Consider the following 17,373-nt stretch of genomic DNA (forward strand, 5'->3'; position numbering starts at 1 on the left):
ACTTTACAAAGCAAGGTTAAATTATTACCATTTTTTTGTTCTTCTTAAAAAAAAAATGAATAAAATTAACTTTACAAAGCAAGGTTAAATTATTACCATTTTTTTTGTTCTTAAAAAACAAAGTTTCATGCATGCAAATATGAAATATTACAATTCATGATTTTTTTTCTGAGTTTAGAAAATTTTAAAAAATAAAATGTTACATAAGATTTTGTGCAGAAATGTTTAACTGAAACAATATCACAGGTTTTTTTTTTTTTTTTTTTTTTGGAGGGGTGGGGGTGTTGGGTTTTCCATGGCATTTACAAACTCTTACATCATAGTTTACAAACCTCACAGACAGGATAACTTTTTAGTGCAATGCCACCCCCTCCCCATAACATGCAGTGGGTGAACTTTTTTTTTTTTTTTTTTTTTCTCTAGGATCAAATTTTTTATTTTTAATGCTGATGCAATATAATGAAATTTTGAATGAATGCATTTCAGGTAAAAACGTTACATACTTACATATCATGTCGAAAATTAGTATTGATTACAAAATATGATTTAGTAGAAGATGTATTAGATCCGTTTTTCATGAAAAATAGACACTAGCATCGGATATTTTCTATTCCCCCAATGGCGGATTACAAGGAAAGTAAGGGAGATAAGTTATTTTGTCATACAAAATTAGTTTCAAATCTTTTCCATATTAAAATATAACATAAAACTTAATAATTCGATAAATTCTATTTTTTTTAAATAATTATATTATTATCTACTGGATCAGTTACCGTAATTTTTGGAATTTATACTAATTTCGACATGACAAGTAAGTACATAACGTTTTTACCTGAAATGCATTTTTTTTTTAAATTCCATTATGTTGCAGGAGCAGTTTTCCCCTAGGATTTTTTTTTTTTTTTATTAGAATCAAAGATTTTTTTTTTTTAGAATCAATATTATATATATATATATATATATATATATATATATATATATATATATATAGGGCCATTTAAAACTGAAGGTCTTTCCTGTTATGAACAAATGTGTCAAAACTTAACATAACACAATGGGGGGTCGGTGGGAAGGGTTACAAAAGTGCTACACCTTTCCAAAGGGCGACCTTCTTCACCTGTAAAAAGGTTTTCATATTTGTCCACTTTGCTAAGGTATTTGACAGAAGCACAAATATGGCAGAACAGGACAAGAAAGTAAGAAAGTTGCATGCAAATATTTCGCAGAAGTTTACACAGTAGTGAACTAGCCATTCTCCAGGCTTCAAGTTGAAACGGACTGAAAATGAAAATAGAATTTCATTAATTCTATTTTAAAGCGACGAAAAAATCAATTTGTAACTAAATTATTATTTTTTTTTTTTTCTTTTGCTGTTATTCAATTATTTCGAAACTTCAACAATGTTAACATCGGACCAGTTCAAGTAAAAAAAAAAAAAAAATGGTTATAGTCAACTAACGTGCTTCCTAATTTCCAGCGTGGCTGCATCGGGATGTAGTGACAATGCAAATCAGTTACTTAGTTCCCCACCCCCTCTCATGCTTACATCCCCCTGTGCATGTACTTTTTTTTTTTTTTTAATTACGTTTTTGCGATCATTTTTTTTTTTTTTTTTTTTTAATAATCATTGAAGAGTTTTTTGGTCTTATTTTAATTAAAAATTGAAAACACTAAAATCTTTTAAAACTATTTTGAGAATATTATGTATTGGATACGCTTTTTTTTTCTTCTTTTTGATTGAAATTTTATTTTTATACTTTCATGAATATATATTTACTATATGAACTCAAATAAAAAAAAACTTGTATTTAAAAATTAAAAAATAAAAAAAACGTATTTCTATAATTTCATATACATATTCCTTATAAAAGTTCAAATAAAATAAATACTTATTTTTTTATTTTGTTACTGAAAAGATTAATTGTATTATTTTTATCTGCATATTTTTGTCCATTTTTATTGTATGCTTTTCAAAATGTCCTTTTGCTTACACTTTCTTCCAATAAATCGCTTCACAATAAAAATACTGAAGAACAAAAATAGTGAAGGAACTGATTCGCCTTGTCACTGCTTCCGGTAGCAGTTATGCCGGAAGTTAGAAAGTACGTTGGCTGACTATAAGCCGACTTACGATTTATGATTCAGAAATTTTTAGAGGAGGATTGATAATTGAAATTATTTTGATTATTCGAACAACTGTTCTCATGTTGGATGCCATTAAAGAGTTCCGCTTAAAAGTACACAAAGATTCCAGAGTTTAATTAAACAACCCCCTCCCCCCCAAAAATGGAGGTTACATCGGCTGAAACATTGTTTAAGTAACATCCAAGACGAGAACGATATCAATTTATTTTTTAAAACTAATGAGTCATCCTTTTATCAAAGCCAAAAGTCAACCGAGGATAAGCGGTTAATTTCAGTTGAAAGATGAAGAATATTATGGGAGTATTGAAAATGATTTAATGGAATGCCTATTTTTTTTTTTTGTAAGGATTTTCTGTCTTCATTTACTTATTTGTGACTCATTTCGAACTGACACTATTTTTGTTAAGAAAGAAAAAAAAAGTATGTCAGCCAGCTTAGATAAGCAAACAAAAAATGTCAATTAGCTTGGATTAAAAAAAAAAAAAAAAATAGGGCAGTTGCAAAAAAGAAATATGGCGAGCAATAAAATTAAAAAAAAATAAATAAAATAAAAAAAAACTCTCACCATATAACTGTCAATTTTTTGTTTCATATCTATTCATATTTTCTCTTTAACAAAAACGCAACATTTTATCATATAAATTAAACGTATAAAAGAACATGATTATAAGCTATACCTACCCGGCATTGTCCACAATGCATTAAGTTATTTTATTTTTTACTATCGGGGGTACCCGGCGTTGCTCGGGTGTTTCGAGGTGTGCGTACTCTTAAATAAAAAAGAAACCGGGGGGGGGGGGTTAAAAAGTTTTGGTAAGTTGGTAGGATCGGACCCGAAGCCCTGAGGCGAAGTTTGAAAATAAAATGTGAAAAAACATGAACCGTTCGGCCAGCCAGAATGAGTTACTGAAAGATGTTTGAATTTATTTAAATAAGAACAAAATCGACAGGTGCCCGCACGGAAGTCGTAGAGTTAAGATTTTGTGCAAGCGTTACGACGACGATGATGACGTAAACAATAGCTATTCAGCAGTTGTTTTTAATGAGGTCAATGACCAGATTTGTTTGTTATAAGCGAAGTAAAAAAAAAAAGAAAACATAAAAACGAACGTTAAAACTTAAGCGGAGGTGGGGGTTGGGGGTGGTAATCAAAACATCGAAAAAAAAAACGCACAAAAAAAACTAACATAAGGCAAACGAACGATGTTAAATGTAAAAATCTGAAAAACAAAAAAAAGAAAGAAAAACGAACGTAAAAAAAAAAAAAACCGTGAAAAATGGCTTAAAATTTAAAAAATCGGTGGGTACCCGGGTATTTTTGGGTGTTTGGTCGGGGGTGGATAAGCGAAGTAAAAAAAAAAACCCCAGAAAAACGAACGTTACGTGAAAAATGCTTAACACTGGTTCAATATTTAAATATAAAAAATCTCACACCACGATTCGAACCCAAAACGTTTAGATAACGAATCAACGCACTAACCAACTGAGCTAAAGCGACGTACATGAAATTTAGTCAGTTCTTCAACTATTTAAAGTAAATCAGGTCATGACGTCATCTGACGCATGCGTAGAACCGGTCGTCGTCACGAGGGGACGGTTTTTGTTGACCCCCCCCTGTCGAAAATTGTTGATTTCGGGGTGAAAAAATTAACGTTTTTGGCCAATTTTTCGGGCGAAGAATGGGGCTTCAATATGATACTGAGTTTGTGAATTTTCGTTGTATCTGCCGAAAGTTTTTAGCAGACACACATACAAACATACATACATACACACATTTTCGCTTTTATATATATAGATTTTTATTTAGACATAAGGTAGGTAACTCCCATTATATTCTTTAATCTAAAATAAAGAGTTACCTCTCCTTTGCTTATTCTTTATTTTAGTCATGAGACATTTTTAAATTGTAAACGATCGTCTGGGTTTGATCCAAGGAATTTTTTAGAACAACAACAAATGAAAAATTCTTGGTTAAAAATAACATTTCGTTTGTCAGTGTAAATGCTACTTGGGTTTTGATTTAAAATTTGTTTGATTCAAAACTCATTTTGAGGATTGGATCTGATAGAGTGGCCGAGGCAAATGAAATCAAAGAAAATAACAGAAAATCTTTGACAATATGAAAATTCAATTTCAATAAATTCATAAGAATTTTTTGTGGGTAACATTTATATTGCAAAGAGTATTTTCTAAGATGAGGAATAATTGGAAAAAAATAATTTGAAGGCTGATTCCAAATTGAACATTTTAACATGCTGAAAAAAATAAACGGTAAGATGGACAACATCTGGAAATATGGAATATAGTCCTTTTTGACATTTATTTGTATACTAGCGAGGGGTACCCGGTGTTGCCCGTGTGTTTGGAGGTGTGTGTGGAAACTCCAGGGGTGGGGGAGTTAAAAAAAAAAAAAAGTAAGTATGAGGATCGAACCCGAACCCTTGAGGCAAAGTTGTAAATTAAAGTGTGAAAAAAAAAAAAAAAGTGCGACGTTAACGATTGCCCCACCGCGACATGCTAACGGAAACATGTTTGAATTTAATTACTTGGATTTAGCAGGTGCGCGTTTTAATGAGTTAATGAGGTCAAGTTTGACTGCGGGATTTCATTTACTGCTGGACGCCCCCCCCCCCCAAATGTTATAGGAAAAAGACTAACCCACATGCGGCGAGCGACAAATGTTGAATATTTATCTTCCCGAAATTGAGCAAATTAAATAGACAGGCGAGCTTCGTTGTTAACTGTGAGATATTACAATTTATATGTGATATAAAAAGTTATAAAAAGTTGTGAAGCGAGCGACCGCTTCTCTGAAAAAAGCGTTTTGTAGACATACAGAAAAAGCGAACACACATACATACATTTTCGCTTTTATATTTTATAGATTATCTGTAGTTACATCGAACTTCAGAGATTAAAGGATTGGCATAAATTAAGGGTGAAATGTAGTTGAATAAGCAAATTTTCCAATATATATATATATATATATATATATATGGGAAAATAAAAAGGAACAAACCGTATTATGTGTTCATCAAACGTTTCGTCTTTATTTCGAGACTTCCTCTGAATGAATGAGATTAAGAAACAAAAAATACCAGTACATAATATTTGAAAATGTTTCACGTGCACAGTGTGATGCAGTTCTATTTCAGAGAAACGGAAAAAGACGTTGGAAATTCAAAAAGGAGTGGGGAAGGCTGGCACTGTTAAAGAGAAGGAAATTTTAATGACGTCATATAGTCGTTAATGTAATTTTAAAATTATGAAACGCAGTTAATATTCTTATTGGAAAAAAGATATATCTGTTGAAATTCAAATATAGGTTTGTAACAGAAATGAAATGAGTGTTTTTTATGTAATTTATTGATTGAGATTATGTGTTAATTATTACAGGGGGTGTTTGAATGGTGTAAGAAGGTTAACCTGTGTCCACAGTTAAATAATGTTCTTTTAATAAAAGTTTACTTATTAATGGCACTATGTTATAGAAACCTCCACGTTGTTTAATAGTGCTTGAAATTGCGATAAGCGCAGATTCAAGAAGTCTCCGGCGCGGTTTATTTGAAATAAATTTAACTATATATATATATATATAGGAGTAGTAATCCTTGTTGGTCAGTGTTCCTTTTACTTTAAAAAATATCTGGCAAATATACTCGGTGAACAAAGTGCAAGGGAGATCCAAACAATTGGGAGTGAATGTCTGACATCAGGTAGGATGCCCCATTCCCAACAAAAAACAAACAAAAAAACCCCCAGAAAATTGAAAACGTTAAACCAATTATGATTCCAGTTTCAAGGATCTCTCTTCTCAGGCAGCAACCCCGCTTGTCCCAAAAAGGAAGAAGTCAGCTCTTAAAAAATTATAAAGTGAAATTGTGCAAAGCTTTCCCAACTATTAACCAAATTTGCATGCGATGGGAGGGGGCGGAGATATGGTGTTGAGTGTAAACCTTCTCATAAAAAAAAAAAAATGTGAATGTGTAATGGAATGATCCAAATGTCAAATACAGTTTCTCATTGCAAAGAGTGAAGTCGAAAAGCACGAATCTTGCAAAACAATTTTAACTATAGCAAAAACATTTCAACTGAATGTCAGAATTCCTTTAAAGTAACAAAAAAAATTTTTTTCAACAAATAAAATATCAGATGACACTGACATTTTGAAGAGTTACATGCAATAAATTCCCCTGTTAACAATTTAAATGTCTGTAGAAAAGAGATTTGGTCACCCTTCCACAGATCATAGGATGAAAAAAAAGTTATTGTAACATGACCGTTACACTTAACCGTGTTGCTACATAAACACTTGAACCCACACGTAGTCTGAGACTCCATCGCAAAAAAAAAAAAAAAAAAAAAAAAAAAAAAAAAAAAATCTGACTCAGCATTTTTTTTTTTTTTTTTGAAATGCAAATGAAATGCATTTATGGTTCTTCCAAAATAATGCATTTCATTATTTTTCCAAACGTCTTTTCGCATACACGTGTTTCACAACGCTCTGGCATAAAAAACTGTGCTTTTCAAAAGTCTCTCTCCCTGCCACCTCACGCCAACGCCAGGCAGTGCTTTCTCACCCTCGGGTTCACACATCTATCTTCCCCGGCATACACTTTGCTTCTCTTCTTTGACCACATGGTGTATTTTTTCTCCTTTTCTTGTGACGCAAGCTTGTGCGCATTCATCAATTTGCATATCGCTTAAACAGCTGCTGCTGCTAATATCTTCGCTAGTTAGCTATCCTACAGCTGATGATGATTTTCTCACGCGCACCACATGCACTATATGATATTATGGAAATGTTGGTTTTGGGCTAAACATTTTAATTGTTGTGGCCTTGCAAGCCAATAAGAATCAAGACAAAGACAGTAGTATAAAAGTGTATTAAATTATGTTACAGAAGTACACATCATGATTCTGGAACCATAGCTGCCACAAATTGCTTGTATTTACTTCCTTCCAACTGTAAGAAGATGTGATAAGGTTGAAAGGTGGAAAGAGTCAAGCCGGTGTCCCTGAAGGAGGAACACTCTGGCCTTTTAAAAAATTCCTGGTATTCCCCAATCAGGGCGCCTCAGGCAGTAAACAATAAACTTACTTCACTTCAAAAGATTGTGGGAGGTAAGACTTAGGAGAATGAACATTCTAGGACTACTCAGGATGAACGCCTCAACCAAACAGATAAAAGATCATCTAAGTTTGTGCTGACCTGATTGTTAAGATCGGAAACTTCAATTTATGCCCTCCTCTCCCTCTCTCTCATTTACAATAAACACATGTTTCTCCTGCTCTTCATCTGTGCTGAAAACTAAATTGATTGACTTAAAAATATTGAAATCATTTACATCTCTAGTGTAACATGTATAATGTAACATGTATAATGTAACATGTACAGTGTAACATGTATAGTAGTATATTATATCATTTGATGGCACATACACGAGAATGTTCTCGGTTGAATTGGACATCAGTTGGAGGAAACACTCAACCAATAAACACCTTTACCTTCCTCATCTCAGCATTGTTAGGAGAAAGAACGGCTACACTTTGATGGTCACTCCTGGAGAAGGGTTGGTTGGTTGGTTGTTTTTGTTTTACGGCATAACAACCCTTTTCGGGTTATTTAATGCTGAATCCAAAGATTTTGAAGAAAAATTTTTTTAATAGAATATATTTGTAGTTTTCATGTCGGTTTCTATTTAACCCATAGTTGGGACCCTAACAGGTACTACCACTCCGGGTCAGAGTGGACCTGGGAGCAATGGTAATTAAAGGGTGGCTCCACACTCCCCAAAGCCCACAAGCTGGGGCCTCACCATCAGATAGAGTTTAAGATCATATCCAGGACCTCATTAAGTAGGAGACCTGTCTTAAATAGATGACACGAGACTGTTCAAAGTCATGTTCTATGGTGAATTATGCTAGGGCAAACTGAACAGACACTCCGCATTAGCGCTACAAGAATCAGGTGATGTGACAGCTGTGCACGGTTGACATCCCAGAGAAAGACTGGGGAAGCAAGGCCAAAGACAGAAACAGTTGGAAGGATTTGTCAAAGAGCAAGGCACTGCAACTTTAGAGATCAACAGAAGAAAGGCTATAAATGACAAACAGGAGGAAAGCGTCATCTGCCCAGGGCCCCTCTTCCTAGGGATTCCCATGCCTTGTGTGCACAGTCACGAGAGGGAATGCCACCAAGGACAACCTTCTTATTGATCTCTGGATCTGAGGAACCAGCCACGTAATTACATAGTAGCAATCCTCATTCAATATCGAGCAACGTCGGATGTTCCTGCTAATAATTTATAAAATCGCATTCAGCGTAACATCGTAAAATGCAAACATATATAACAATTTATAGTTATCTATAAACTGTCGAGTTCTTCTTATTCAACGGAGATAATTTAGAAAGTAATATGATGTTTATGAGCAGAAAATACATAGTGATCCTCATTCAATCCCGAGCAACGTTGGGTCTTCCTGCTAGTATCAAATCATAAAAAAAAATCATCACAATGTGCACTTCAGACAAGCAAGAAGCAGTTTCACAATTTTATTAATCTATATAAATAAAACAGTATATGCATGTGCGTGTGTTTTTGTGAAAATATTTAACTGATGAATTCTTAAACTACTGGTCACATAACGCTGAAAAATTAACAGGAAATACTAATTTTACACCAAAGATTAGTTTATAATGTGTAAAATTTGTGTTTGGATGGATGACTAACACGTACAGAAATATGTCGACACGTTAAAATGAAAAATGTTCATTTCAACTGACAAATTCCTATTACTTTTGCACATGTGCAAATACATTCATAGCTTGAAGTAGTTTAATTTTTAAATCTTATTTCTCAATAGCTTAAATGGTAGGGAACACAGATGGAGCGCTAAATGTTTTAGCTTCAATTTCAGCTGATAGCACTGAAATCATACTTTTTTTTAAAATTTGAAATCAGTACTATATATTAGGTACAATATAATATTTAATAGAGAATCGGCTTCGTAATAATAAATATGAAATCTGCATAAATTAAAATATATTTAAGCGTATTTTACAACCGGGTAAGGCCAGACGCATCCAACCAATCATGAATAATGTTCAATAAATGACTACCTATTTACAATGCCTCCCCACGGGACAGAGTTAGACACCAGGGTCGTTTTTTAACATGGAGAAAAGGTACAAAAATAAAAAATTGTCTCAGTCGTGAACGACTGATCCTCCACCGAAAGAGAACAAGAAATAGAAGTGCAGCATCTGAAGAACAGATACTACACTTTGATCTTGGCCAAAAGGCCAAGCCGCAATAAATGACAGCAGAAGAAAAAGTATAAAAATAAACAAAGTCTCTTTATAATTTTTTTTTTTACAAACGAATCTCTGATAGGAAATAATCACATTGAAACACTGCATCTTGTTAGATTACCAAAGTTAAGACATGGTAAACCTGTTTAGTATCAGATAAGTTCAAAATAGACTTCGTAGCCTCGTAGGAGATGTCCTTTTCTCCGCCTTGCAACCTCTATCTCACAGAAGAGATGTTGCGAGTTATCAAATTTACCAAATTTTCATTACTAATGATTACTATATTGTCCAATCTCTACTGTACACTCTTTAACCCTTATCCTTGAGTGGCCTCTTGGCCTTGAAAATGTGGTGATGCCTATGTAAAAAAAAAAAAAAAAAAAAGATGAGTGACCATTTTGGAGTACTAGGTGCTGTATGTCTTCTCTTCTGATCCGAACATGCAGTCTGCGTGTTACGTTGATAAAAACTTCCGCTTTTGGTGGAAGTCAAATGTGTATCCTCGGTACGTACTACACAAAGCATTATGGGGAAATCTGATTATTCAATTATCTTTCACCCTTTATTTATACCAATCCTTTTATTCATGAAGCTTGATGTATATTGAATACTAGCGAGGGGTACCCGGCGTTGCCCGGGTGTTTGTAGGGGTGTGTGGTGTTAAATAAAAAAGAAGCCGGTGGGGGGGGGGGATCGAAGCCGAACCCCTGAGGCGAAGTTTGAAAATAAAATCGGCCAGCCAGAAGTGAAAGATGTTTGAAAGTCGTCAAGCGTTACGACGACGACGATGTAAGCATTGTTATAAGCGAAGTAAGAAAAGAAAACAACGTTTTAATTAAGCGGGGGAGGGGGGGGGATAAAACACACAAAAAAAAAATAACGTAAGGCAAACGAACGAACGAACGTTACGTGAAAAATGGCTTAAATAATACAGGGTTCAATATTTAAATTTAAAAAAATCGAAAAAAAAAAAAAAAAAAAAAAAATATCACACCACGATTCGAACACAAAACGTTTAGATAACATATGCAAACATAACATATACAAATTAATGACAAAAAGCCTATAGTCCAAATTTCAAGATCTTGTTCGCGGTAAAATGTTGTAAACGCTAAGACAAACACCATCTTGAAATTTGGAATATATTCTTTTGGTTATATATATATATATATATATATATATATATATATATATAAAACTGTGTGTGTGTATGTGTGCGTGTGTCTGGTCACGAATAGGCTCCTATATGGTTGACTATTTTAAAAAACTGATTACATATAATGATAGAAGATGTATCGAGACACAGGAATGGGTATGTTTGATCTGGCAGAACAGTAGTTCATTAAAATTGTGAGGTCTTCGTTCGCGCCTGGTCCACAAAATATGGAAATAAAAAATTTAAAAATTAAAAAAAACAAAAAAAAACAAAAAACGTTTACAAGTGTTTTTTTATATAGATGTACATAAGAATACTTTGATAAGTATGTTTTAACTTAAATAGGGATGATATAATAAAATTGTGGGGTCTGCGTTCGCGCCTAGCCTCCATAGAATGGAAATAGGCACAAACTTTAATAAAGACTTTTCATATCTATCTGCGTAAGTATACTTTGATAATTATGTTTCAGTTTGAAGAAATATGGTATAATAAAATTATGGAGTGTTCGTTCGCGCCTGACCTCCATAGAATGGAAATATGTCACAAAGTTTAACAAGGTTTTTTAATATAGATCCACAGAATATTGTGATAAGTGTTTCAGTGTGAACAGGTATGGTATAACAAATTATGGGGTTTATCTATTTTATTTTTACTTTCATCATATTTTGCTTTGGTTTTGATACCCCCAAATTCGAAGCTATCTCTTTACAACCCTTCCTTTTCATAACCTATCAAACTTTCATAAATCAGAGCCCATTTTCTGTAGGCTGTTTTCGAACCCAGTCAACAACGGGTACTTTTGCTAGTATATATATATTACTATAAATACATAAAATAACGAAAGAGGGAGAGGATGATAAGTATATGGATTTATCTGAACTCTATAAAGTGCAGTAGTTTTGTAAATAAATATATTTTCTGTGTCAAAGACAGGTTAAGAGAATATTTTTTTAATAACAAAATAAGTTCACGAATAAAAGAATCTGAAGCAAAAAGCAACACCAGATCAGTTATCCAGAAAGTTTTTTTCAAGAATGGAGGATGTGGTGTTGGATCAACACTGCTGGACAACCATGAGATAAAATACCGTTTTGTTTTTAATAATGTTGGAACAAGCATAAATTCTTGGAAGCAAGCTAATAAGAGGATTGCAAGAGATTAATTGATTTTTCAAGCAAAGGAGTTTTCCAAAGAAGAACTGGATACGAAAAAAGAAAGCCCCCCCCCCTCTCGGCGCCACCAGTTTTTATTAAAACTTTGTTACAGACATGCAGGAAACAGCGAAGGTGGCATCATACTGGATCTAGTTAAAAAGAAACGATAAGCGCGAGACAGCTTACATCAGTACCAACATGACCTGCAGTGGGGGGGCGGGCGATGAGGCACTTCAGAGATGCAGTTGAGGAGTAGGGGCCGAAACTGCAAAGTGTTTCCGCCTGATGATTATGGTATTGGATCCGATTGCAGACCCGCTAGTGCATACAAATTACCATATAGTTTAAAAGATTGAAAAAGTTCCAACACTCTCTCTCTCTCTCTCTATATATATATATATGTGTGTGTGTGTGTGTGTGTGTGTGTGTGTGTGTGTGTGTGTGTGTGTCACAAGCTATTATAGCTAAAAGCCATTAGAGGATAAGGGTTATAAGTGATCTTCAACTTATTTTCTACCCCAAGCAACAATGGATACACCCACTATTTTGTTTTTGTTTTTTTTGCTAAATAACATCTGTAAAAAAAAAAAAAAAATCTCATCCGCTGGAGAGATAGTTTAATAAAATTACGCGCCCCCCTCCTCCACGTTCTCACCCGTGCCAAAAAAAAAAAAAATCTTATCCGGAATCGTTCTTGCTGGAGAGATAGTTTAATAAAATTACGCGCCCCCCTCCTCCCCGTTCTCACCCGTGCCAAAAAAAAAGCACTCAAACTCCTCATCTTACGACGCTAAGATGTATTTATAACACAGACTATTTCGTATTTACCTTATCAAGTTCCTTATCAATGCTATTCATAAAGAAACATTCAAAAATAAAAATAAAAAGATAAAAACTCTACCATCTTCATCTCTGGAAGCTGAGAGTTTAAGATTAACACTGCTCCATCGGATATTTGTAGATTCGCATTCTTTCTAAAGAAATGATTTCCGATCATTTCATATGCATCCAAACTTTTTTTTTTTTTTTTAAAGCTCTGTTAGTCAGTCTGTCAAACTTCAGTTTTAAATGTTTGTTTTTTTTCTCCGGTTGAACTCGGGATACACCTGAAGAAGGTCGGAAATTACATCGACTGAAACTTATGAAATTTTTTTTTCTTCTCCCATTCATCTAAAAAAAAATTTTTTTCTATCTGATTCTCAAATAGGTAAAACGTAATAACCCGTGATAAAACTCAATAACCCCCATCCCCGAGTGGCTTCCAGGCCTTGATAAGTAGTGACAAAAAAAAAAAGAAAAAAAGAATAAAACGTTGCATCAGGAGGCAGATACTTTCTGGAGCAGTAAAATGATCCAAATATTTTTTTCCAGCTTACATTACTTGGTTGGGTTTGTTTTACGGCATATCAACACTTTTCGAGTTATTTAATGTGAAATACAATAATTTTGGAGAAAAACTTCTTATGCTTCCAGTTGTTTGCATTTTCAAATATTTATTCATGATGTTTGGTTTGGTTGTTTTGCAAAGAAATGTTGCTTTTTGCTTTTAATTTTGCAGAACATGACTGAGTTTTGTAAAGGGGGAAAAAACAAAACAAAATACCATTAATGTTTGGCGCATTTAGCATGCCGATAACTTCAGACAGCCTGATCTAGTAGCACTTATATGATTTGGACTATTCGAATTAGTGTTCTCATTTTCAGTTCTATTCTCAACGTTTTAGTCGAAAAAAACCTCGTCTTCTTTAGATGTGTCACGTCAAACTCAGGAAATCTGCAGGGAATTTCGAACAGAACTCTTTATTCAATCCACGGGGATAACATGCTCTCATTCTGGCAAAGTAGAAGAAGTTTTAAGTAATTCACAATTATATTCTGAGTATCGCCTGCACTGAGAATTTAACCTTCAACATCCAAAAGTTTATCACTTAGAACTGAATCTTTAACTTCTTCTATTTGTTATCCCACGGGTCATTGTGAAACACAAAAACAACTGAAGGTCAGAGGTTAAATCAGGGAATGACACTCAAGATGAGAATAATAGTCCAAAGAATCCTAATTGTCAATCCTCATCTCAAAAATTCAGATCCATAATATTTTTTGCAGCAAACTTAGCAAGAGAACGGATACAACCTTCCGTTTTTAGATTTAAAATGAAACTAAATCCTGGGAGCGAATGATTCATTTTGACTCCAGCAAAACAAGGATCTAAACGTTGAGACTTTAAATTTTGTCTTCTATTGAATCAGACTTAATAATAAAAAAAGAGTTCATAAAATATAAATTCACTAGCAGGTTGGCCTGGCTGTAAAATATACTTAATTCATTCAAATTTTGTATTTATTATTATTGTTATTTATTATTATCATTATAGAGCTAATCCCCTATTGATTATTATATTGTACCCAATATATAATAGTGGCCCCCTGGCATGGCCCGGATGTAAAATATGCTTAAATATGATATTTAATGCATGCAGATTTCATAATTATTATTATAGAGCTAATTATTATTATTATTATTATTATTATTATAGAGCTAATACACTATTGATTATATTGTAGCCAATATATAGTAACGATTTCAAAAGTGAAAAAAAAAAAAGTCAACTAAAATCGAAACCAAAACATAAGCTCTCCAACCTTCATTACCATTTGTACTGTCTTAACAACAAAAAAAAAACATTGGTAAAGATGTGTATATTTGCACATATGCATATCAAAACTTCAAAAATTAACATACTTAAACGTATAAATGTATATTTGCGTATACGTAGAAAATACATGTTTAATTGCCTTACGCGTGCAAAGTTCCATATATTCTTTTTCAATTTTGAACCCTTAGCACATATTTTAAACCAGCTAAAACCCAAAATCAAATTTGTTCCACAGGTCTGAATCTCCTATATATCAAGTTTCAAATCTGTAGACCAAAAATTAACAGGAGTTGGGTAGAGACTCTTACTCAGATAAGGTCACTTCTTTACACACACTCAGAGTAGAACTCTATGATACGGCATCAAAAATTAGTAAAAAAATACAGTACAGTATATTATACACATGTATATAATCAAATAACATTATAAATAACACCATAAGGTGGGACAAATACTGTAACCAGGGTTCAGAAAAACATCATATTCCACATTGTAACCTGAAAAAACTGTATCCTGGTGCCACCGTATCCCAAGGTTCTACTATATATATATATATATATATATATATATATATATTATCGTTGAGCACTTTCTGTTGAATTAAAAAGTCGGTCAATTTAGCTCTTATGCGTAGATCATCGTATAACGATTTGATCACTGTCTGTCTGACGTAATCAACATTTAAATTAAAATGTTTAAAATTCAACGCTATTTCACACGGTTAATAGTAGCCGAATGGATACGGTCTCCGCTAATCGAGCCAGAGATGTCTCGTGTCGCGGGGTTCGAATCGTTCGACTGGTAGTAATCGTGACACCCTGCACTGAAGAATCCCGAAAGGATGAAACACTAGTGTCTGTAGGTATTTAATTATTATAGTAAAAAAATAATTATATATATATATATTACACAGACACACTAGGTTGAAAAGAAAGTTCTTGCGAAATTTGAAATCTTTTTTTCAAATAAGTTTTCCTTATAAAACCTTTACATTATACATCATTTTAAAATGCGTGTTTCACTCCATCCAATCGTTTAAATTACAATCGGTTTAAAACAGTTATGTTTTCTTTTCAGAACGTTGAACACAAGATTGGAAAAAAATGTAAATTCACACAATTTTCTTATTTTAATTCAAGCTCGGTCGAAAAGCTGCGGAAACAAATCGTGATATCAATGAAGTGTTTGGCTCAGGAACCACTACTGAATGCACAGCACAATGGTGGTTTAAGAAATTTCGTGGCAGCAAAGAGAGTTTTGAAGATGTTGACAATGATCAATTAAGAGCCTTAGTTAAAGCCAATCCATGTTTAATAAGTTGCTTCTGAATTAGATCTAACATATACAGCAATTTCGAACCACTTGTGATTGGAAAAACGAAAAATAAAATTTGATAAATGGGCGTTTCATGAATTGAACGACAACCAAAAGAAACGCCGTTATGAAATGTTATCTTCTCTTCTTTTTTACGCAACAAGAACGACCCATTTCTTGACCAGGTTGTGACTTGCAATGAAAAGTGGGTTCTTTACGACAACCGGCAACACGCAGCTCAGTGGTTAGATGCCGACGGAGCTCCACGGCACTTCTCGAAGCCAGGGTTGCACCCGAAGAATGTCATGCTGACTGTTTAGTGGCCTGTGACCGGTTTCGTCCATTGCAGTTTTTTTGAATGCAGACAAAATCATTACGACGGAAAAGTACTATCAACGAATGAATGAATGCATCAGAAACTTCAACAACAATACCCAGCTTTAGCCAATAGAAAAGGCCCAATTCTCCTCCACAACAATGCCCGACCATACGTTGCTAAACCAACCCTGCAGAAGTTAAATGAACTGGCCTACGAAACTGTCTCATCTGCCATACTCTCCAGACCTCTCACCAACCGACTACCACTTTTCAAGAATCTCAACAACTTTCTGTAGGAGAAATGCTTCAAAAACACAAGCAATATCAAAAGTCCCCTGAGCAACTTTGTCCCCACCAGAACGCAAGATTTTTACGTTACTGGCATAAATATACTTGCTTTGCATTGTCAAAAGTGTGTTGGTGCTGATGGTGATTTTTGTTTCAGCCAAGATATATTCACCTGAATTTTAAAAGTTAAAAACCGCAAGAACTTTCTGATCAACCTGATATAATATAGGTAGACAGTTGCACCACCCTCCTCCCCTCTTACGCGGCACCACATGCTCCAGATTCCGTGACCATTGCAACAGATTGAATATCTTCCACTTCAGATCTGGAGTGAAGGTAAGTCCTGGGTGCTAATCAAAACAAAGGGCTTTCTCAAAGAGAAAGACGTTAATTTCGACTAAGGCAAAAGACGTGTCAGCAGTAATTTATTTTAGGACGTATGCAAAACTAATACAAGCAGAGGATTGTACCAGGAGGTCAGGTACTTTCTAGAACTATGATAGAATGATGCAACCATCTTTTTCTTTTTCAACAACTTTAGCAACAAATTGGATTTTAAGTTTTCTATTTTAGATCTGGAATGAAAGTTAATCCTTGGAGCTTATCAATGCAAGATGCTTACCCTTGGTGAGAACTGTTCATTTGGACTGGAGAAAAGCAAGAATCTGAGCGTAGATGTAACCTTTTTTTTTTTTTTTTTTTTTTATTGAATCGTACTTAAAAAAAAAAAAGAAAAAACATTTCCTAAAACAAATTATAATTTTTATTTAATATTAAACGAAAAGCGATAAAGTTTATCAGGCACCTCAAAATTCTTGTGTGAAATTGCCAACATTTTATGCACTATCAGTGACGTCATCATTTTGTTTCCCCACTTATAATTGTGTATAATTTTTCTGGATGCTGATATACACTTGAATTAATCAAAGAAACGTTTTTTTTTCATTATTGTTTCTTGTGTTAATGTTAACTAATCTATACGTTTTATCTTTTTTTTTTTTTTTTTTTAAAATAGGCGGTAAAA

General features: G+C 33.7%; 1 protein-coding gene and 1 pseudogene across 3 annotated transcripts in view; both read right to left on the minus strand.

Annotated features, from left to right (window-relative positions):
• The window catches only part of LOC145266314 (uncharacterized), a 516,717-nt gene that overhangs the window by 140,437 nt on the left and 358,907 nt on the right, over window positions 1–17,373 (minus strand). The window lies entirely within an intron of this gene.
• Window positions 9,330–9,463, minus strand: LOC145266784 (U2 spliceosomal RNA; annotated as a pseudogene).

Source organism: Euprymna scolopes, chromosome 41, assembly GCF_053919585.1.
Source record: "Euprymna scolopes isolate OS-2025 chromosome 41, ASM5391958v1, whole genome shotgun sequence".
NCBI classification, from domain to species: domain Eukaryota; kingdom Metazoa; phylum Mollusca; class Cephalopoda; order Sepiida; family Sepiolidae; genus Euprymna; species Euprymna scolopes.